A 25302-nucleotide genomic window follows, 5' to 3' on the forward strand; every position below is an offset into this window, starting at 1 on the left:
GTATTTCAGACGTAGAGCTTGTACTGGAAATCGAAACCCAGGTAACATATGAAGACTGTGAACTGAATCCAGATAGGGAGGGATAGCATGACTAAATTAAAGAGACCATTTCCATTGTACGGTTTATTTATAAGAATAAAACAATATAAAAAATGAAAATACAAAGAATCTCACAAATCGGATACTTGAATTTACAACTTGAAACTATTACTACATGGCAGGTATGGGCACAACCCCTTCATTACCAAATGGGTGCTAGAAGGTTATTATGCTAAGCCGCGGTTGATTGAAAATAGTAAATTTGATGATCCGTATTCGCAACTTGCATTGGCCCAAAAGGGAAAGTGATAATTCTTGAAGTGGAAACTTGGTCTCATGTTGTAATTAAACTTTATAATAATCACTAACAAATCTCAAGGTGCTCATCCTGACAGAAAAATAATCACATACCTGTTTTTACTACGAGCGTCCGGAACGACGAGCGAGGCACACTGGGCGAATGCTGGAAGAAAAATCACCCGAACTGGGCGACGTTCCTCGCTTATAAAGCGACTTCGTCCCACGCATTTCTGCCAGTTCTGACGTCGCTCGAGAGCTACGTCACGAGCCTTGACGAGCTTGGAGAAGCTTCTTCACGCGCATGCTCAATAGTGGCCAAGACTTCTAGTATTTCTATGATTTTTCCCCATCACGCCGGGGCTGAAGTATCTATTTTACATTTACTACTACATTTTTATTTCACGCATTAGCTCCAAATACATAATGTTTTTCATGTACTTATCGCTTGCGTGGTGTTAACTAAATTTACCTCCGCGACCCGGCACTGTGATTTGAGTAAATCAAAGCCAGGGTCATACCACTATTACATGCGTGTGGGTTGGTGTCAATGAGGCATCAGATTGCTAATACAATCAAAGCCTCACCTGACTTCGTTCTCCCTTTCTTTTTTTCTTTGCAATACACACAATTAGAAAAGCGCGGGCGTCTCGCCCCATAATTTGAGCCTGGCTTAGGACTTCGAGGCTTAACTGTGTAACAATATATATATATATATATATATATATATATATATATATATATATATATATATATATATATATATAATGATTTATCATTACAATTATCGATATATATATGAACGTATCTGTGTTTACTTTCTTTTTTTTTGTTCCTTTTTCTATTTTATGTAATAAAATCTTTTAAATATTGTATTTTTATGCATTTTATTTGACTTACAAAAATATTAGACACTGCCTTCATCTCTGATGTGATTCAAAGGTTCTAGATTTAACTGATGTTTCTAATGATCTCTTTCTATCGCTGGCTTGTGGCAACGTGCTCCGGAAAACTTCGTTTACTTTGTGGTATCAGCATTTGCTGATAACTGTTTTATTTAGGTACCACTGGAATTCAAAATCAATTACTTAACCACGAATACGAGGACGGAAGGTCACAAAGAAATTTCTCGACTACGTCAATATTTACAACACATTCGAAACTTATATTCCTTTTTTTCTTCAAAATTCAAAATTTGTTTTTCTTATTTCTTTTTGTGGCACTAACTCCCCTCTTCAATTTTTCTTGGGGCAGCACTGTCAGTTTCCTCTAAAATTTTGGTTTTCAAAATTCAGTTTTAATAGATATATATTTTTTGTTTCTAAATTTGTACTTATCCTTAGGTAGCTAGATTATAGATACCTTAGGGACGAAACAAATTTTGATAGAAGAAAAGAAGGGAGTGGCTAGTCACAGACCCACCGAATAGATGAAAGGGAAGAAATAAGAATACTTTCAGCACTATCTTAATCGAACTTTTCTACCATTGATATGACTGAAAGTAATTTACACTCATACATTAAAAAAACACTGATATAGAACCCAGAAGATTTGGCAATTTTGTTCGGTTAAAATAAATTAAACAATAGCGTCGCTAAAATCTTAATCGATATGTTTTTCACTGTACAATCTACTTCTATCCCTGACGTAAATATTCCACTTACATGTTTTGACCAATCATTAAGGTTATTAAATCCTCGGATATTTTTGATCACAGGCTGGTTCAAAAAGAAGTTATAACAATAGTGTCACAAATATCTTAACCGATGTCTTTTTCAATTTGCAGCCGACTGATATAATTGGTGGTAATTTTCTAGTCGTACATGTTAAAACAGCATTGGAATTATAAATATGTTTTTCTAACCTGGCTAGATCAGAAAAATATAATAGTAGCGTCTTATATTTAATCTTATTAGTAAATATAATCTTAATGGATGACTTTACAAACTTGCAGTCGATTTTCAGCCCTCAATTTAAATTTAAAAAATATTATATTTTAAATCAACAAGACAGTGCATACTCTTTGGCAATTTTCGAACACCTTCTAGGTCAAACGGATATTACAACAATAGGGTCCCAAATATATTAATGAATGTCTTTTGCAACGTGCAATAAATTCCTATCACTGAAGTAATTTTATATTCGCTAGAGATGGAAATGCTCGTATATTGTGACCCAACCGTTAGATGAAAGGAAGGAAATTGTAACAGTGCTGTAACTATCCTAATCGGTCAATTTTACAATATGCACTTGATTTACATCACTGAAGTTAATTTTACACTTATATTGTTTAAATCAAGGAGGGGTAAAAATCACAGTTGATTTTTCACACCTTTACTACATCAAAGCGGAGTTATTAAATATGGTCACAAATAAATTAAGTGGTTCCTTTTTCAATGTCCAGTCAATTGGTAGCACTGAAGTCAATACCGCACTTATATATATATTAAAACAAGACTTATCTTTTAAAATCTTGCAAAGTTTTACCTTGGAAAAAAGATAATCATAATCATAATGTAGAAACTATCATACTTGTGCCTTCTTTTGTGTAAAGTCAATTGATATGACAGAAAAAAATATCGAACAGCATATTTTCAAAATGCATAGGATAAGTATCCTCGGAGATTTATAAATCTTGTTTAATCAATAAAAAGTTAAAAGAATACCCAGACAACTGTCCTAGTCGATGCTTTTCAACATGTAATCAATTGATATCACTCATGTGAATTTTCCACATTAATATTTAAAACATCGATAGGGCAAAAAAATCCTATGAGATATTTGACCTACCGGGTAGATCAGAGGAAATGTATAGTTATAAAGTTTCCTCTCTCCCAGTACACGTGGTGAGTTCAATTGATATAAGTGTTATTTTTATAAATTATATTTTTTAAGGGAACGTACAAAATCATTAGAGATTTTGAACCGGTGATAGAACTAATAACAATAATGTGACAGCTATCTTAATAGATGAATTATAAAATTTGGAGTTGATTGGCATCACTGAAGTTAATGAAGTTAATTTATTTTCCAACATCATAGGTATAATAGATCGTTTGTAGGATTGACAACCAGCTAGATTAAAGCGAACTTATGATACCAGTGTAACAACTATCTTAATCGATCCCATCTCTCAATGTGCAATCTATTTAATGCGAGAATTCAATTTACTTATAATGTAGTTTAGTCATCAAGGCGGTATAAAATATCCGAGGATCTTTAACCTTGTGGTACTATTAAAGGGAAGATATTAGAGTAGTGTGGCAACTACATTAACGGTTGTCGTTGGCAGAGTGCAGTCGGTTAATATGACTTAAATTAATTTCAAAATCTACGACGATTTTAGACCCTAATATCTGACAAGAGCTTGGGGGTAAAATCCTCTTGGATTTTGTCCAAGGTAAGACTAACGGAAGTAGTAACAATACTAAGAACTACCATAGTCAGTTCCTTTTGCAATATCCAGTAGTATATCACTAAAGTTTATTTTCCATGTATCTATCCTAAAAATCATAAGGGTACAAATTACGTGGGTATATTTGGCAAGCTACACAGATGAAATGCAATTTATTAAAGTAGTGATGCAACTAAATTAATAGTTGACTTTCCAATGTGTATTCGGTTATCGTTGCAACCATTTCTTCATACACAAAAACATATATATGTAATTAGGCATAGGAGTACAAGTTTTGGGTGGGTTTCATAATACGTATTAATCAAAGTGGTGTTATAACTACATGTTAAAAAGATGAAAAGTTGCGGCTTTAGTAACGTGCTATCAAACGGAAGTAATATACTTTAGCAATTTATCTTGATTGATGCCTTTTCCAATGAGGAGTCCCTTGGTATCATTGAAGTGAATTCTGACATGTATATTTGAAAACAAGATTGGAGTAAAAACTATTAAAGCTTTTTAAACTTCCAACTCGATCAAAGAGCTGTTATAACGATAAAATGATGGAATTACCTTTTTCGATGCCTTTTTCAATGTGTAGTAGATTGCTAAACTGAGGTTAAATTTCAAACTACATAGTTTCAAACACATCGGAAGTATAAACATTCCGAAAAAATTTTGCACGTATCAGTGCTTTATAAGATTTCCTTTTACATTTGCAGTCGATTGATGACAATGAGGTTAACGTTCCTAATAGGTATTTTTATAGGATTGGTTTTACATCAAAATAAAGTATTAATAATACTGTTTGAATTATCTCAAGCGATGCCTTTTGCGTCGTGTAGTTGACTTCCATCAGTGAAGTAAATTTACTTACAGCCTTACTGATTTTAAAATATATAAGTGGTAAATTTACTTTACCACATATATATTTTAAATCAGTAAGGCGCTATAAAGTCATCATAGATTTTATACCCTCAACGTACAAGAAAGTGTTTTGAATAGGGTCGTAACTGCATAAACCGATGTCTTCTACAATGTGTATACTAATATTTAACTGAATTTTACTTGCATATATATATATATATATATATATATATATATATATATATATATATTTGTAAACAGCATGTTATTACAAGTAAGTAAAGATTTTGACACCAAGTTTTAATCAAAGGGAAGTTAAAACTATATTGACACTACTACATAAAGGGTGGGTTGTGCATTATGCAATGAAAGGAAACCACGGAAGTTTTATTTTCAAGTTATTTATTTACAAAAATATTCGGTGATTTCGAACTACAAGTTATATGAAAGAAGCTTTGTAACGATAACAGCAACTATCTTAATCGATGTCTTTATCAATGTAAAGTCGATTCCATTATAAAAAATTCTCCCGTTATCAATTTCATAACTCCATATAGAGTATAAAATCCTTGGCGACTTTTAACGCCCGCTATGTGTAAAAGTATTTATAATAATATGTCCGAATTACTTTAAGAAATGTATTTTTCAATGTGCAGTAAATCGATATATTTGAAGACAATTTAAAAACTTACATAATTTAAAAGTGTATTAGAGTAAAAAATAATAATAAGGGATTACTTACACCCAGTATATATGTAATTAGCTTATAACAAGAGTGTCGCCACCATCTCAAACAATGACCTATGCATTTTATAGTCGATTGATATCATTAGTTAGTTTTCAAATTATACATTTTAACACTTTTAACATAAAATATCTTAGGAGATTTTTGACACGCTGTTTGAAAAAAGGAGTTATTTGAATACTACCTTAGCTGATATTTTGTAATATGTTTAGTTGGGAGAAATCACTGAGTGTAACTTTCTACATATGTATTTTGAAAGGTTAAAAATTATCTTAGGTTTTAGACACTGAGTTAAAAAAAAGAAATTTCAAAAAGTTATTGCCCCTACTACTCAATCTGTGCGTTTGGCAATGTGACGTCGATTGATATGCCTGAGGTTAATTTTCCACTCATAAATTTGAACCCGCAGCGGAAAAATATCCTCGTAGTTATCTAACCCTGACAAGGTTAGTAGTTATTTCTATATATAAACACGCAAAGTTAAAATGCCGCCGATATTAATAGCTCAAGATGCAAATAATATCTAAGTTTTGTAAAAATTGTGCAGTTCCCCTTTGTCGGTCTGAGAGCTCAGATAATGCTCTTATAGATAACGTATTTGGGGATGTCAGAACCGACAAGTTGCTCCCAGGATTTTGTATATATTGAATTTAACAGAACGTATGGTACGGGATATGACCTGGGTTGCAATGTAAATAAAATCACATATAAAAAAGATTGTGATGTCAGAGAGGTTGAAAGAGGTGAGAAGGGAGCAAATTTAAGGACAGGTAAACCTGCTTGCACTTACTTGTAGATCTTGATGTTGCCTTCTTGATGATTCTTCCAGTGGGCTGATGTACGTCAATCTCTCTATCTGGTTGGCTGGTCGTTCAAACAGTTGAATGTTAAGGGTTAGCGAAACCCGGACAGGAAAACCAACTTTACGAAGACCACAAATTGAATTAAAGTCGAAACTTCTTTTAAGTAAACAATTCATCTTGGTCAACAGGTATGTAACGTTAGCTGAAATAAAATGTTCTCTAAGACAGAGCAAAGCTAAATTTTTCGTAAGCTTCAAAATGAAATTTCCTTTCTACATCTTAACTCGCTTCCAACTCAATATCGACTGCAACTTCCAAAAGTCTCTCGATCGTTTTGTTTAGCGTCCCTTCCGGATTCATATCCTCGGTAATTAACTATTTTTTCCGTCTTGATGAAAAAGTGCGTGCTCGTAGATTTACCAAGGTAAGGTGATGGTGGAATGCGGACGAAGAAGCAATCTCTTGTTTTATTTAATTAAGAAATTACAAGTGTAAGAAAGAAATGACAGACAGCAAAAGACTTCCTAGTAGGAAAGGCAAATGAACGTAGAAAAAAAATCGAAAAGTGATTTCACATTAAATGAATGATTATGCCTTTATTGTAATAGTTTTTAAAATAAAATGCCCCATAGTTCGAAATGAAAAGTTTTGTTATGTGTCTAAATACACATATCTTCACAATATTGTCTAAGACAACACATTGAAAAATTAGACAGAAAACAAACACTGAGAATAATGAAGTGTATGATTAGATATAATGTTACCGAGTTAGAGTGTTATATAAGTAAAACTAATGAAAGTATTTGTGTACTACGAAAAGCATAATACATTATCCTAATTATAGTTTATGTAGACTAAATATAGTAATAGACAAAACGACATAGGGAAACATATGTATAAAACTTTAACAAATGATCAATTACATTGTTTTTAGAAAAAAAATCAGTGATTTTGTAAAAACATAAATAATTATATCCAGCTAAAAGAACACGCAGTAATATATATAAGCAATCTTGAATATTATGGATACTGTAAGTGTTACAGCTGTTAACTACGTTAGAGTTGACAGGATATATTTTTGTGATAAGCACTGAGATGATTCAGTAATGAAAATGTTTCAAGATTAAGAAAGTAAATTGGTCACCTACTGTATAGTATGCAGATTAGTTATGTGTAATAATGGAAAGAAGTAATAAATATACTTCGAAGCTGTTCGAAAGGTAAGTGCTAGGAAAATTTAAAGATAGGCTTACATATATTATAGTAGAATAACTTGTAGGTATTAAATTAAAAATGCACTGTTTTAAGAAAATCAGTGACAGAGGTAATAAAGAAGGAACACACACTTTAAAATCAGAATGTAAGAATAATGAAATAAAATAAAAGCTAATAAAATCAAAGATTTCAATTAATTATGATGATAATCGTGCTTTAGGAAATAGGGATTTGCATCAAGCCCTAAATAGAATTTCAAATTCAAACATAATATATTGTGACTAGAAGAAAATAAGAGAGCATTACGCACGTTCGACGATACACATAATAGCTTTAAGACGCAATGTAGATTTAAATGGTTATGTATGGACTTAGATCTCGTTGGTCTCATAAAAAATATTGTGGCGGTAAAGTGGCACCTCACCTTTGAAAGAAATAAATAGTAATGACATTAAAAAGAATTAGCACACAATTTTAACAAACTTGAATCATGAAGTAAATCAAAGAACTGAAGATCTAAAGCTTAATACTTAGTTTTAAGGTCAGATGTAATTATTTTTATACAATGCTTTTATTGATTAGCCATAAGATACATTTTAAAAATATCTATAAGACGTTTGATCCAAATAACAAGTATTATGTGAAGAAAAATTTTGATGATATTTTTAGACGTTTTTAATTTAATAATACTAATTAAAAATACGTATGTTATGTTTCGTAAAATTTACTTATTTAGTTTTACATACAAATCCACTTCAAAATGTAAATGAACAAGAAAGGAAGACAAAACGTCTTTTTGCATGTTGTCGAGTTCGGTTGTGCAGTTCTTCTGTGCGCATCTTTCGATTCCGTTCCAATTCTCAGGATACGAATTTCGATTCGAAGTCGGCACCGCTGTAGCTCATACACGATGCTAAATTAGAGAATATTAAATAGAACTTTTTGTCATATTTTGATGCCACGAATCACCTATCGGAGTTTCTGCAAATCCTGTAGATTCACACTATACAAATTCATATATAGTTCTAATACAAAATTTATTATCGCACAGTCTCATATTAGTACCGGCTCTTCATTCTTATCACAGTCAACTATGATGCATGTAACGTAAATGGTAAAGATAGAACACTGTACTAAAGCAATATGGAATTGATATGGATTCAATATTATTACATTATTTTCATGAGGTATGTTTTACTGAGCACATATATAGGTTATTTGGCACTGCATTAATTTCTACGGTTAAGTAGCAGGGAATTGGTTAATTTGTCAACAGTTCTTGTATGACCTCATTTTTGCTTCTACTTAAAAGTAAAAGAAGCAGTGTTTCCATGCAAAGTACATGACGAGCACAAAAAATCAGTTTATCTAAAACAGGCTACACTAGATTTTTTTGTATCGTCGTGAAACGTGGCTAATCTAGTTGACAAATATAAGGATTTAAATTAACACGATTATCTTTAGTATATCTAAGTATCTCGTATCTAAACAGGAGTGTCGTAAATAGTAATAAAAATAATCTTTGTAGGAATCTGGAGACACATGAACACAGTTTTGCGTACATTTTGCCCTAACAAAGTCAACACACAAAGAGAACAATCCAAACAATGGTAATAATTAACATCTAAAAAACGAATTAATTAAAAATGTCATTGGCAGTAATTCCTGCTTTTACAGTATATTTTACTAAGCAATTACACCACTGATTATACTAAAATATATGTTTTGTAACCAAGAAATATTATGTTTCTAGGAGATGACTAGTCCTAACAGATTAACGTCGAGTTTGGGAAAAGAATATCAAACAAAATCTGGTACGGACACAAACTTTTTTTTGTAACTATCTTATAGCGATAAAAATTAATTATTCAAATTTGTAGTACAAGCTAAACATTTGTGCGTAGTAAACGGCAATTGAAACCACAAGTTAATCGTAAGTTTCTATCACAATGTTTACAAATATTCATATTAAATAACAAAGGAAGTTTTAATGTATTCTTACCATATGGAGCGCGAAATGTACAAGTAGTTAAATGGTAGGTGGTCAGGAGAATTATAATGGTTTTAAACATTCCCATATGCTTTGTCACCTAGAAATAAAATATAAGACTTGAATTACTTGATATTATTATAAAATACAGACTTCGATATGTCTTAAGATATGTTTTCTGTACACTTGAGTAGTTAGAAAGTTTTAAAAATATATTAAATTCTTATTAAAGCTTAGTAAGGACAATAGCATCTGTAACTTATGCTCTATTGGGATTTGCTCGTAATGCAACCTTACGAAGTTCGTGCGAATTAGTATGGTAAATAAGATCAGAAATTGTTCTTTCTATAAATTTAAATTCATTATTATTACATGGATATGTTTGAAATATTTATGTTATTTATTACGTTGTGTAATCTCAATTTCTACCTTTACTTAAAACAATAATAACTTATTAGTCACTTAATATTCGGGTTATTGTATTTGTCTCCTTTAATATCTTGTTCTCCTAATTTCGTTAATGCTTTTTTTTGCAGTTACATATATTCGTTTTATTCAGGAGTGATGATTTATTTTGAAGCGTTTATTATTGCTTCAGTTATTACTAATTACGTGATTGTGTTCCATTGATACACTTTCCAATAGTATCATAGATGAGTTTCTTTTACCCACTACAATATTATTAATACACCTATAAGTTATATCTTTAAATGAGTAAGTCAAATTGTTTCCTTCCATGTTCATAATGGTAGGCCATGACTTCACGGTGCTGCCCTTTCGTTGAATCAAAACTTATATTGTCGTATTTCGCTAGAATTGTTGGAATGTTGTCATTTCAATACTCAAGATACGCATATTTTATTTGTACTGTGTAGTGAGTACAAAATATGAATTAGTGAACAAGTACGTATTTTATGGTACTTTTTTGGTAGATTAATATTTATTTGACTATATCTCGGAAAGGAAATCATGTGAAATAATTTGTCGTGCCCGATATATAGGCGCGTCTATTATCTGTAAGATCTGAAAATTTTATTAATCAACACATGGTAATTTTCTTGTTATTCAGTAAAATGCGAGATAGCATTATCTCTCAATTGCTGCATTGTATTATCAATCTAAATAAAAACGTTTTAGAAAAATATTAATGTACCGTATCCAAACAAACTGTTTCCATTTCTTCAAAATATACAAAACAACAAATATGATATTATGATTATGTCTGGACTGCGCCCTTCGCTATCACAGTTTATTCGGAGTGCAACATTTTCCGGGGCGTATACACACTTAGCCCGACGGCTATTTAAACTTCTCACGGACACTGTCCGGCACTTTTCGTACATAACTTTTAAAATGTCATATCTCTAGAGATTAAAAAAAAATCTTAGATATAAAGATGATACTTGTAAACGTACCAATTGATTAAGACTAGAAAAACAAACTGTTTACCTTGAAATTGAAATGAGATGAAATCTTTGAGTTTTATGTCCCATGCTTATGCCGGTTAGGCTAAAGGAGATAGTTTCTTTGGATTTGCATGTTTTTGTCCTCGAAACGTCCTTACTTTTGGTCACTTTCTTCACTTAGTACTTTTTCCTTTTCTCAATCTGCTGTTTTGCGTATTGATTCATTCTTTTATCTACTATTCCCGACTCGAGCTCATGTGGTTTTGATTCCATGTTAATTAATAGGACAAGTCTCATTGCCTCGCCGCTGAACGGTAAGTTAAAGTCAAAATCAACTCAACCTCTTTTAGTATAAAACTTCATCGATGAAAACAGCTGAAACACTTTATATGTTAAATATTCTGTAGATAGCATAATATTTTGATCAATTCCCGGGACACCATTAAAGAGGAGTCTTGAATTTAGTTGAATTATATCACTCCAAGCTACACCAAAATCTGCCTTCGAACAAGCACGAGTTTTTCTTTTCCCCACGAGCAACCTCAGGTTCACTTGAAACAGAGTTGATATTTTGTTCACTCGTGGATACACTGAGAACTGAGCCGAGAATAGTCAATGTCATTACTATTCATTTCTATCAAACTCATAACTGTATGACTCAGAATAATTCATCAGTTCTGCAAATTCATTATCGCTAAAAAATATTGCCACTTCTTTGTGTAATACCTCCTTTCGTAGAAGGAATACCCATATTTTTTTTTCATAATAAGATCAGGAGAAATACTCAGAAACATCAAAATGAACATTCACCCGTCTCACTCCAACGGACCGCCTACTAACCGAAGAGAAGTGTTGAAAACGTAAACAGTACGACGTGATTGGATGCAGAAACAGCCCTCGTCACCTACGCATTGCATAGTTGTCTTTCGTTGAAAGAAAATAAAGAACCCATGCTTCTCTATTGCGTTCAGCAGGGGAATTGAACACTGAACAACTAAGGTGAACCTGTAATTGCCAAGGATATTTGGTTTTTTCTCTTTAACATGTTCCTTAGCTGGAAAGTGTGTATACTATATGATCTTGAAGTAGAAATAGTCATTGTTAATAAGTGTTCAGGAACATAGCAGTAGCAGACATTAGTCAACAAGTGACGAAAGTGAATTAGGTAAGTTGATTAACAGATAAGTTTTGGGATGTGTTACTTGAACGCTTAATTTGTATTACATTGAGACAAGTACATTCGTTATTATTATTTTTAAGATGTTGTGAAAGGTTATGAGATCTTCAATCCTTTTCTCCTATTAGATGTTTATGAGGTAGGCTCTGCGTTGCAAGCTTCGTGAACGCGGGAACACAGCACAACAGTATTGCAGCACTTCCAGTTACTGTATAAGGACGGGAAACTCAAAGGCTGTGCTGCAACATGGCTCTCTGCTAAACGAACAGAATATGTAGGAATAAACATTTTATTTTTTCTTAAATAAATACTTTACCAACTAAAACCTTTCCGTTAAAATTTTCAAACAATTGGAATACTAGAGTTTTAAATGTTCGAACTGTGTTTTGTACGATTCTCTACCAACCACGGTAAAGGAGATCTGAGCGTCAAACATTTATTTTAATTATACTGAAATTATCTATCTATCTGTCTAACTAACTCTATGGCCTGTGGAAACCGGAGGTTCAATGCCGCGTTCACAAAAGCTCTGCACTGACTTCTATTCTTAGCGAATTGGATCCAGTTTCTACTTTCTATTCCTATCTCTGCGAGACCCATCTTAATATTGTCTTCCCAACTGCGTCTACGTCTTCCTAATGGTCGTTTTCCGATTGGTCTTCCAGTCAAGACTTTGAAAGCGTTTCTACTTTCTTCCATTCTATCTACATGACCTGCTCACCTAAGCCTCCTAGACTTGACGACCCTAACAATGTTGGATAAACAGTATAAAGTATGTAGCTCCTCGTTATGAAGTTTCCACCATTCCCCATTCCTCTTCCTCTTGGGTCCGAATATTCGTCTAAGGATCTTGTTCTCAAATAGTTTCAGTCTATGCTGTTCCCTCAGAGTAAACGAACATGTTTCGCAACCATACCGAGCAATAGGCAAGATTATCTTTTTGTACATTTTAAGTTTCAAATTTCTCGACAGAATTCGCGACGACAAGAGATTTTGAATCGAATACTAACACGAATTCCCTATTTTTAATCGACATTTAATTTCTTCGTGAATATGATTTTCCTCTGTTAATATTGATCCTAGATATTTGAAAGTATCCACTTTATGAAAAGTATTATTTAATATTTTAACGCATCCACAATTTGCCGCATTACGGTCCCAACGCATTTCCATGTATTTAGTTTTCTCTGCATTTACTTCTAAACCCATGTCCCTGCAAGCGTTTAATAAGATCTCTGCTTTTCTTTCTATCGTTCTCCTATCATCCATTATATTTACATCATCATCATATGCCATAACCTGGTGAATACCGTTCAACTCTAGGCCCTGGTTGCTATATTTGATTTTCCTTATAGCGTATTCCAGAACAAAGTTAAATAATAATGGCGACAACGCATCTCCTTGTTTCAAGCCATTTTCGACGTGAAAGCTTGTGGACAAAAATTTTTCTACCCGGACTTTACTTTGGGATTCCTTTAAATATCTTAATTGATCTAATTACCTTTCTCGGTATTCCAAGTTCTGTAAGAACGATGCATAATGTTTATCTCCTGACCGAGTCATATGACTTTCCCTAATCAATAAATAGTTGATGTACTGGGGTATTGTATTCCCACTTTTTTCAAGTATTTGGTGAATGGTAAATATTTAATTGATAGTTGATCGATTTCGTCTAAATCCGCACTGATAATCTACAATAATTTCATCTGCGTAAGGGGTAAATCTTACTAATGGAATATTTGAAAGGATTTTATAGGATGTTGACTGAAGAGAAATACCTCGATAATTATTACAGTCAGATTTTTCGCCTTTCTTATGAATTGGAACAATGGTTGATTCACTCCACTCTTGTGGCAATTCTTCCTTGTTCCAGATAAGGAGAATGAGTTTGTGTATTATGTTCCATAATTTTTCGCCACTAGCGAAAATTAACTCAGCCGGGATTTCATCCTCACCCGGATATTTGTGTTTCTTTAATTTCTTTATAGCGGTTTCGAGTTCTATTCGGTTGGTTCTGGAACATAATGATCTGCGGGGTGTTCTCTTTTTCTCCACGCACATTAGTTTTAAGCTGCGTATTCAGATAATCGTCAAAGAAATCTTAATTTTTTTTTGTGATACTATCCGTATCAGCGACAATTGTACCGTCAGCTTTCTTTAATATATAAGCACGAGGTTGATAGCCTTTCTTAAATTCCCAGATCCTTTATACATGTCCCGAATCTTTTTATTTTTACTATTATCTTGAAGTTCCTTAATTTTAGCTTTGAAAAATCGCGTTTCTTTGTTCAAAAAGTTTTGGAAGTTTCCCTGCTGACATCTGCAAATTTTGTGTAGTTATATCATTTGGATTTTGTAGCCAGCGTAATCTTGCCTGTTTTTTCTTCTCTGCTAGATTAATGCATTCCTGGTCGAACCATGCTTTGTTCCTACGTATTTCCGCGTGTCCCAATTTTTCTTTTGCTGAAATTTTAATGCTATCTCTAATTTCAATCCAAGTATCCTGAACACTAGTGCACTCCGAATCTCCTTGAGCCGAGAATCTATTCGATACTTCAATCTGGTATTCCTCTCTTACCTGGCTCTCTTCTAATTTCTTTAAATTAAATCTCTCCGTTTTCGGACATAGAATATTACCTTTATTCAACGATAATCTCTCTGGTATTGTAGCTGCTACTAGGTAGTGATCAGTGTCACAATCAGTCTCTCTAAACGACCGGACATCAGTTATGCTAGATTGCCTTCTTCTATCTACTAAAACGTGATCAACTTGATTATGTGTTTTTCCGTCTTGTGATGTCCAAGTGTATTTATTAACGTCGTGATGTGGGAATTTTGTACTTTTCACGATTAGGATTTTGGACGTTGCAAAGTTCACGAGTCTAACACCGTTGTCATTACTTTCCTTATGCAGACTTTCGTTCCCTATAATCGGTTTGAAAATATCCTCTCGCCCTATCTTAGCATCGAAATCCCCTAATAGAAGTTTCATATCGTATCGCGGGAGTTGGTTAAATATTAGTTCCACTTCTTCGTAAGAACTCTCTTTTATATCGTCATCCTTATCTTCAGTTGGAGCATGCACATTTAAAACAGCAATACTACACCACCGTCCCTTAAGATTAATAAAAGGAAGTCTGTCAGTAACAAATTCAATCCGTTTAATTTCCGGTAATATTTGTTTGTGAACGAAAAATCCTGTTCCTAACTGGTGATTTTTATTTCATTCCCCGTAAAAGAACGTAAAATTTCCGAAATTCACAGATCCATTTTTCTCTCCTACCTAACTTCCTGAGCTCCTACTAGGTCCATCCTGTATTTCTCTAACTCACGCGTTACGGATTTTAAAACGCTTGCCCTATAAAGATTTCAAATATTCCATGTTCCAAATCTCATGTCCATTTTCTTTTGCTGGGGTCATGCCAAGTTATCAGTCCTTGTCCGAGGCTTTTGTGAATATTTCAGAACAAGTGTCTTTTTTTTTACAGGATGAGTTTGTTAGCCTTACCCAAACCCCCAAGCTAGAGGACCACTCCTAGTCGTCTGTCAGCGACTGCTTATTCAGTATATTTGCAGCTAACCTCTATATCTAGAGGCCTTCTCCTCGATCCGCAACCTGAGGACGCGCCATGCCCTGGTGACAGGAACCCGATAAAAACTGAACTCTTCACAACCTGACGTTAATGGATCTCCATATTGTATACTTCTTCAAAATATAATTGCATGCCGAAATTTTCCAAGTCCCTTAAAATTCTAAGTTTTGCAAACACCCATCCTGAGTGAGAGGAGGGGAAGCAATGAAAAAAAACAAGACCAATGAACACAGCTCAGAGTTTGCTATTTGAAATTTTTAGTTCTTCTTTTGTTACTTCTAATAACCATATTTCTAGTACAAAATAGTACCTTAGCATTAATGCAGCATGCTTTTTCTTTTTTAAAAAAGAAAACTCACACTTCTCAAAGAAAAACAAAGATCGTCATAAAAAGAAGGGTAGTTAAGGAGTTCGTTACCTATCGATGCAACTGAAGGAGCATTCTGTAGCTGTTCCGATAGCCATGCATCTGTTTTTGTGTTGATGCAATACTTTTAAGCTGATTCGAATCCCACTCGATACATATATTTTTTTTTATTTCGTAACTTTTCAGCCATTCTTGCGTACATTTTTATAGTATATGTATTACATGGAGGTGATGGACAACTTTCTAATTTATCCAAAAATTAGTGGAGAGAGGTAGAACCTTTCGTATATATATCCCTATGTGAGTCCCCATTATTGCAAATATTATCAGGGCCAATAACCTCTGTCACACAAAACCACCAATATATCCACAAACCTTCATTGAGATATCTCAATATTTGCTATACGTCTATATCAAAAATTTGTTAAAATTTCGGTTTAAATTGGACACCGCAAAAACTCTTAAGGCCACCAACTACAAATTTTCACAAAATGTATCACTCAACACCATCAATATATCCACCAGCTTCCATTCAGATATGCCAATATTTACTATATATATACACCTATATATAAAATTGTTAACATTATCGAATAACTTCACAACCGCCATTACTATGAGGGCCTACAACCTCAAATTTCCACCAAAATATCACTCAACACATCCAATAAAATCTCCAACTTACATTCAGTTTTCTCAATATTTACTATATATCTACATTATAAAATTGTTAAAAATTTTGGAATAGCATGGCCACCAGGAAAACTATCAGGGCTATCAACTTTCAATTTTCACCAAATATATCACGAAATAAGCAACATAATTATTAAATTTCATTGAGTGCTCTCAATATTAACTATAATCTATATCGTAAAGTTGTGAAAATTTTTCGTGTAATGTTGTCCACCGCAAAAACTAAGAGGGCCAACAATTTGATATTTTTACCAAATATATACTACACAACACACCAATATATCCACCAATTTACATTCATATATATCAATATTAATATACCTATATCAAGGAGTTGTTAAAATTTCGGTATAAATTTGCCACCGCCAAAACTCTTAAGGCAACCAACTTCAAATTTTCACCAAATGTATCACTCAAGACCACCAACATTCATTGAGATATACCAAAATTTACAACATATCTATTTAAAAAAAGTTATGATGTTTGTATAAATTGCCCACCGCAAAAAAACTATTACGCTCACAAACTTCGAATTTTTAGCAAATATACCTCTTAACAACCAGTATATCCACAGACTTTAATTGAGTTATCTCTATATTTAATATATATATATATAATATATATATATATATATATATATATATATATATATATATAGCGAGAGAGAGACAGAGAGAGATAAAAAATTATTAATTTTGCTTTACAACATGGCCACAGCAAAACATATGAAGGACCTAAAATTCAAATTTTCACCACATGTATTAAACAACACCTCCAATATATCAACCAAATTTCATTGAGATATATTAATATTAATACATATCTATATCAAAAAAACTTTTAAAATTTTGGTATAAAATAAGTATCGCCAAATTTATGAGATCAACTTCAAAATTTAACAAAATATATCAAACACAACCACCAATATATCCACCAACTTTCATTGAGATATTACAATATTTACAATATATCTATAAAAATTATCTGGTTAAAATTTTCATACAACTAAGCCACCGCTAAAACTGAGGGTCAAAATCTTAAAATTTTAAACAAATATATCACTCAACACCAACAATATCTGTATTATCTGTCAGGAAAGTAAATGTACACCTATTTTTCGAGTCTGGCATTCCTGCGCTCCATCCGTGAAGAGTATGAGAATTAAATCAATCAAATGTTTACTCAGGGGCAAAAAGAAAAGTTTAATCTGAATATGACATTGCAGAGGGGCACAAGCTGTGAATACGAATAGTGCATAGTGTAAATAAAGGACGACACCGAAAGAGAAAGCCAGAAAAAGCTGTTAAACTTAGAAAAAATAGTAAAAATTGTCGAAGTGGGAACATAAAACACAAGTACAACAAATACGCCGACAACTAAACGTTCACCATGCCATGATCTGGGTGTAGCGGTTAAGGTGCTCGCTTACAAATGCAAAGGTTGCCAGTTCGAATCTTCGGTGAAGACATTTTTAAAAAATTTTGTTAATAATACATGCAGCTCATGAGAGATTGTAAAAGAGGTCGTATTTAGTTTTTCGTAGCAATTATTGTTGATAATGTTTAGTACTGATAATACTTTTTGCCTTTGCGTATTGCTTTTATTCTTTTCATTTCAAAAGAGAAGAATATCCGAACAAGTGCCACCAAAATTCCTTATATTTTTAATATAAACGCAATTTGCAATTAGTAAAGAATAAAAATTGAACGTTCCGATGTAGCTGCAAAAAGGAAAAAAAGAATAACATGAAACAAGGAAAAAAGAAAAGTTAAAAATACAATTTCTACATGCCTTACACCTCCCGACCACGTTTCTACGTTAGCAATTAAGAGGTTTGTGTTTAGGTTAGGCTGGTCAATACGTTTTGCAAAGGGGCCAGGTTTAGCTCTGTGGCACCACAGGTGCGAGCAGGCAGCAAAACACTTTCTCTCTCTCCCTCTGTGTGTCTATTTATTTATCTATCTGTATATATATATATAACGCTATTTGTGAATGCCATAACCACCCTAATTTTCAGCGGATTGAGATAAAACTTGGCATGAACATTAATTGTTGAAATATCTTGAGTTCGTTAACCACAATAATCAGACGAAAATGTTCAAATTGGTGGCCCTTCAAACTCTTAAAAACTTCCAAGGGAACCAAATTTCGCCCATAAATAGGTATTCAGAAAGTTTGAATAACTTTTCCTCTTTTACTGAAATATTTGTGTGCAGAGACATATTGAAATATTGGACCCGATTAATCGCATAAAGAAGGTTCACGCCCTTTCGCTACCGTAAGGCTTTTTTTGCAGGAGGGGGTTATTTTCGTATCTGAACAAGGTGATTGTTAGTGATGATATGAAATTACACATTGAAAGTGAAGTAAGTTGTGAAACGTGTTATTTGAAAGAATAATATAATAAATGTGCTTTTCTCAAACACAGAGAACTGTAAATCATGTATTTTGAGTTCGAGAGCGTGACTGACAATGAGTGTTATTTGATTTGTTTTTTAGTAACACATTGCAACGTAAATAAAGGTAGGCAACATTAGTGGTAAGTAAAATAATAATATTAATAATAATAATAATAATAATAATAATAATAATAATAATAATAATAATAATAGGTGTTGTTTGTGGCAAGGCAATATCTTCATCAGTTCTTCTTCAAACGTAATGATTGTAACGCCATATCTCCCTTACAAACAAAATATTAACAATTTATATCGAGAAAACGGGAAACTGTTGAGTGATGGGAACAACGTTGGACAGTATGCACTCATAGTACTCAGAAAAATAAGCCATTTCAATGCAAAATGAACCTAGAGTCATTGTCATGGCCAGTCATGGAGCCACGGCAGAGCCCTCTTTAGGTAAAATGTCTATAACTTATATCAACAGAACAGAAGGTGATAGTGAGATGGAACCAACGCTGGACACCGTGGACCCATAAGGCGCATCGAAAAAATTAGGGGGCGGGCGCCAGCCAGCCTTACTTATTTCCATATAATAATATAAAATTATATTGTCGAAATACACACACGAGTTAGCTAGTAATATTTCATATTATTATTATTATTATCGAGAGCGTCTTTTCATTACGTAAGCATGTTTGACATGAGGAAAAAGAGAAGATCCATCATTCGTAGAAGGAATAAGAATAGCCATTTATTTTAATTGTGAACGACAGCGAAAAATACGAAAAGGGTGTTTGCCTCTAGCGAAAAGAAGCAATACTTTCCCTCAAATGGATAAAAAAATCAATCCAAGATAGATTCGAACTCGCATGGACGGCGCAAACAGCCAGTTCATTGTCCACTTTTTTATTAACTGAATCACCGAACGTGTTTCAATAACTTACTTATTGCTAATTTTACTTTCTTTACTAGTTTAACTTGCTTTTTTAATAACTTATAACGACAGGGACACGAACACAGAAACATCGAGGACAGTTAAAAATCATAGATGCTCTCCCGCCGGGAATCGAACCCGGGACACCATACATCAAATGTGTCACGTGCTAGCCACTAGACCAGCGGGGAGAGCACCGCTCACTCTCTCTGTCGTTAAGGATTACGACCACTGTATTGCCAGCTATCGTTTCTGTGGGTTGCATACTATGATCACATGTTTGTTCTTTGCTGGAAGAGTTAAACCTACTTTCTATGTACACATGAGGTATTTAGACCTACATGCTCTTCATATCATGTAAGAAAAGGGTCATGCTGGGAATAAGAAAAAGAACATTCATTGGACAAAACGGAAACTATTGGCATCAGAAATATTTATCTACGAGGCATGCGCAGTAGTATATTTCAGAATAGATACTGTTTAGTTCAGTAAACGAAGGGGTATAAAAAAGCAAATATGTCGCGTTAACGAGATCGACCAGAGTTGACAGAGGCGGAAGCAGATGTGGAGGAATACAACTTGGTTAAATTGATAATAGGTTCTTTATTCTGTAGTAGATTTTATCACAACTTTACGGGAGAGCAGAGAAACACTTACTAACGCTGTCATATAGTAAGCTTTAGTACATGATCAGAGAGACACAAATCGATGTAACTGTGAGTACTACAACTTGGATTTAACGAAATCCGTTTAGATATTCAGTGGTTTGCAGGGTTGTATAAGACACAAAAAGTTAAGACACAATACAATTCTTCATACCTCAGATTCCAGTAACTAGATACATTCAATTTCTGGTTAGATACTGAAACTGCTCTAGGATTTTAATACATGACGTATTGCAGGATAAAAAATGCTTTGCATTACTTGTTTGTTTGTAGACAGCTACTAGCTTAGTGTTCTGAAAGGTTGTGTATAAACTAGAGATAGCCAATTCCGGAATTCGGAAAATTAGCATTTTGGAATAATTGCGGAATTCGGAAAAATCCGGAGTTTAGAAATTTCTGATTTCGTTAACATTCCGGAATTCGGAAAAATCCTATTTTTCTGAAATCCGGAGTTTTCTCAATTCCGGAATTCTTCTGAATTAGGGAGTTTAACTGAATTCCATAATTTTCCGAAATCCGGAAAGGGAAAGTTCCGCTTCCGAAAAATGAATTTATTTTGGTTAATATTAATCGTGGCGGAAATAAGTCTTTGACCAGGTAATGGTCTTTGACCAGAATTCAATCTGTCATATTTGTAGATTCGTGTGGAGAAAAAACAAACTGGTGAACCAACGGTTTAAAAAAAAACTCAAGTTATTAATGTAAACTTTGCCGACATCATAAAATAAATACAAAAGACATTTTGAATCGAAGAAATATAACATACAAATTTGCAAGCGGATACAAAAAACATAACGTAACCAGACTAAGGCGAATAGTTTACCGCGCAGCGATCAAGGTCAAGCTGTTTTCGAGGGCGAGTTTCGAGTTGAGTCGAGCTTGATAATAGCTCGCTCGCTCGTTCAGTTCGTTGTAACTCGTTTTGAAATAATGGCCTGATTAGACTGGAAAGCGAAAGCCATGAGAAATGTAAGCAGTAATGTGGAATACTTTTAGTGTTGCTCACGACAGAGGTGCGTCTCGTCTCGTAATTTTAGTGCATCTCGTGGGGCAATTTTAGTGTATCTGGTCTCGTCTAGATAACGAGAAGACAAGCGTTTATTATTATTATTATTACGAGACAGCCTCAAATGTCGTGATCACCAATATAAGTATATACTGTAGTTCTTAAAATCAAGGCTGAGACCTCCACAGTCGAATTCTTGAGCCCAAGCAGAAGACCAACTCGGGTAGTGATATCAACCGGCTCGGCTCGTATCAGCTGAGCGAACAGCTCGAGTCGGCTCGGTTGGGATGAGCCGATGACATGAGCCGGCTCAGTTAGAACGAGCCATCGACTCTGCTCAATTGAGCCGATGGCTCGAGCTTTCACGGTTGGGATGGGTCCCCTACGCGGCTCATGTGAACCGGTTCAAGCCAGCTAAGTTGAGACTAGTCATTCGGCACGTTTCGATTCAGCTCAAATAAGTCGATGACTCAAAGCGGCTCGGTTGGTTGAGCTGTTGGCTCGGCTCACTTCTCGGTTCGGTTCGATAGTGAATGAGCTGTAAGCCGAGCCGCTCGAGCCGTTGAGAAGCCTAAACCCGGTCCCTGCTGTTTTGAACATGTTTGGCTGAAGCCAATAACTTTTAACAACTTTTGGCTGGAGCCCGAATACTTGCCCCTGCGGAACTCAAACCCAGAACGTGACCGATGTACTTGCCTCCTGAAGACTTCTCGACGACCGAGATCGACAGTCAATTAGCTTTTACTATTCAGATACAAACCGTATATCTTTTAAAGATTATACACGGTGTTGATATAATAATAATAATAATAATAATAATAATAATAATTATAATAATAATAATAATAAAAGTTTTAAACTTGCCGTTGAAATTTGGCAAAACTTACTTAAAAGTAAAGATTTCGAGGAAAGGGTTCCGTACCTTCAAGACACCTCTGCAACTACCAACATTTTAAACTACAACGTTCCATTGAAGTTTCATGTGGAATGTATTCTACTGTATGTTTTAAGGAAAATAACTGTAATAAATATAACGGAATATCACGCAACAGTAAGGCATATAATAACTAATTTTCAGGATATGCAGAGGTAAATATAAAAGCCTTGCTACAAAATACCTACACAGAGGATAATTGAATAAGCTCTGAAATATAATGTAACGAAATAGCCTATGAGATTCAGTCTACAGAGCAATTGTTACTTAAAGAATGGGCATACACTATTTCGAGATTCGAGACAAGACGGGAATGTTTACCATACTTTTCGTCTCGTCTCGACTCTCATCTCCAAAGAGAGACGAAAGTTTTGAGTTAGCCTTGACCCGTCTCGAATGTAAAATGTTAATTCTCATGTTATTTTATTTGTTTTAAAAACGACATGAGAAACTCCTCTTCTCCTGAGCAACATTAAACCAAAGCGAAATATTCTTTCCAAATATCACATTTCTGCTTGTAATGGTATGACCTGATCGATAATTACCTCCTAGCTTTTAATCTCCTACGAGATAATAATAACTATTATTAGTTCATTATTATTACTATTATTATTCCTGAAGATTTGATAGTTCAAGTATTGAAACATCTGAGTATTCAAATATCTGAATATAATAAAACGTATGTTATCGCCGATCAATCGCCATCAAAAATCCTAAAGTAAAAAAAATACAATGTGCATTCGCACAAGCACCTTGACGACTGAACCACGATCGCTACGCGGTAAAAGATTCGTTTTTAGTCTGGTTACGTTAGGTTTCTTTGTCTCCGCTTGCAAACTTGTATGTTATATTTCTTCGATTCAAAATGTCTTTCGTATTTCTTTTATGAAGTCGGAAAAGTTTACATTAATAACTTGAGTTGTTCTTAAACCGCTGGTTCACAAGTTTCTTTTTTCTCCACACGAAACTACATATACGACAGATTGAATTCTCATACACCCCATTTCTTTCAAAGCAGTCGCTATTACCTGCTCAATGACTTATTTCCGCCACGATTCATGTTAACCAAAATAAAATTATTTTTCGGAAGCGGAACTTTCATTTTCCGGATTTCGGAAAATTATGGAATTCAATTACACTCCGGAATTCAGAAGAATTTCGGAACTCGGAAACAATCCGGAATTGAGAAAATTCCGGAATTGAAAAAAACTCCGGATTTCGAAAAACATAAGGTATTTCCGAATTCCGGAATGTTAACGAAATCCGTAATTTGTCCGGTTTTACTTTCGGGAGTCCGAAAAGTAATAATTCCTGAATTGGCTATCCCTTGTTTATACACAACCTTTCAGAACACTAAGCCAGTAGCTGTCTTCAAACAAACAAGTAATGCAAAGCATTTTGTATCCTGCAATACGTTATGTATTAAAATCCTACAGCAGTTTCAGTATCTAACCAGAAATTGCATGTATCTAGCTACTGGAAGATGAGGTATGAAGTATTGTATTGTGTCTTATCTTTTTGTGTCTTATACAACTTTGCAAACCACTGAATATCTAAACGGCTTTCGTTAAATCCAAGTTGTTGTACTCACAGTTACATCCATTTGTGTCTATATGATCGTGCTACTAAAGCTTACTATATGACAGCGTTAGTATGTCTTTCTCTGCTCACCCGTAAAGTTGTGATACGATCTACTACAGAATAAAGAACCAATTATCAATTTAACCAAGTTGTATTCCTCCACATCAGCTTCCGCCTCTGTCAACTCTGGTCGATCTCGTTGACGCGACATATTTTCTTCGTTTACTGAACTAAACAGTATCTATTCTGAAATATACTACTGCGCATGCCTCGTAGATAAATATTTCTGATGCCAATAGTTTCCGTTTTGTCCAAGGAATGTTCTTTTTCTTATTCCCAGCATGACCCTTTTCTTACATGATATGAAGAGCATGTAGGTCTAAATACCTCATGTATTACATAGAAAGTAGGTTTAACTCTTCCAGCAAAGAAGAAACATGTGATCATAGTATACAACCCACAGAAGTGATAGCTGGCAATACAGTGGTCGTAATCCCTAACAACACAGAGAGTGAGCACAGCCCTTTCTGCTGGTCTAGTGGCTAGCACGTGCGCCTTTGTTGTATGGTGTCAAGGGTTCGAATCCCGGCGGGAGAGCATCTATGATTTTTAACTGTCCCCGATGTTTCTGTGTTCGTGTCCCTGTCGTTATAAGTTATTATAAAAGCAAGTTAAACGAGAGAAGCAAGTAAAATTAGCAATAAGTAAGTTATTGAAACACGTTCGGTGAGTCAGTTAAAAAAAAAGTAGACAAAGCACTGACTTTTCACGCCGTCCATGCGAGTTCGAGTCTTTCTTGGCTTGGTTTTGTATCCATTTGAGAGAAAGTATTGTTTTTTTTCGTTATAGGTAATCACTCTTTTCGTATTTTTCGCTGTCGTTCACAGTTAAAGTAACTGGCAATTCTTATTCTTTCTACGAATGATGGATCTTCTCTTTTTCCTCATGTCAAACATGCATACGTAATGAAAAGACGCTGTCGATAATAATAATAATAATAATAATAATAATAATAATAATAATAATAATAATAATAATAATATGAAATATTACTAGCTAACTCGTGTGTGTATTTCGACAATATAATTTTATATTATTATGTGGAAATAAGTAAGGCTGCCTGGCGCCGGCCCCCCTAATTTTTTCGATGTGCCTTATGGGTACACGGTGTCAAACATTGGTCCCATCTAACTA

The 25302-nt window shown here is 34.0% G+C and overlaps 1 long non-coding RNA gene across 1 annotated transcript in view; it reads right to left on the bottom strand.

The window, feature by feature from the left end:
• LOC145682901 (uncharacterized) overlaps positions 1–25302 on the bottom strand; it is a 955736-nt gene that overhangs the window by 588152 nt on the left and 342282 nt on the right. The window contains exon 3 of the long non-coding RNA XR_014130957.1: positions 9363–9450. This is a non-coding gene — a long non-coding RNA (uncharacterized LOC145682901). The remainder of the gene's footprint in view (positions 1–9362; positions 9451–25302) is intronic.

Source organism: Thermobia domestica, chromosome 4, assembly GCF_964235325.1.
Source record: "Thermobia domestica chromosome 4, izTheDome1.hap1.1, whole genome shotgun sequence".
In the NCBI taxonomy this organism is placed as follows: domain Eukaryota; kingdom Metazoa; phylum Arthropoda; class Insecta; order Zygentoma; family Lepismatidae; genus Thermobia; species Thermobia domestica.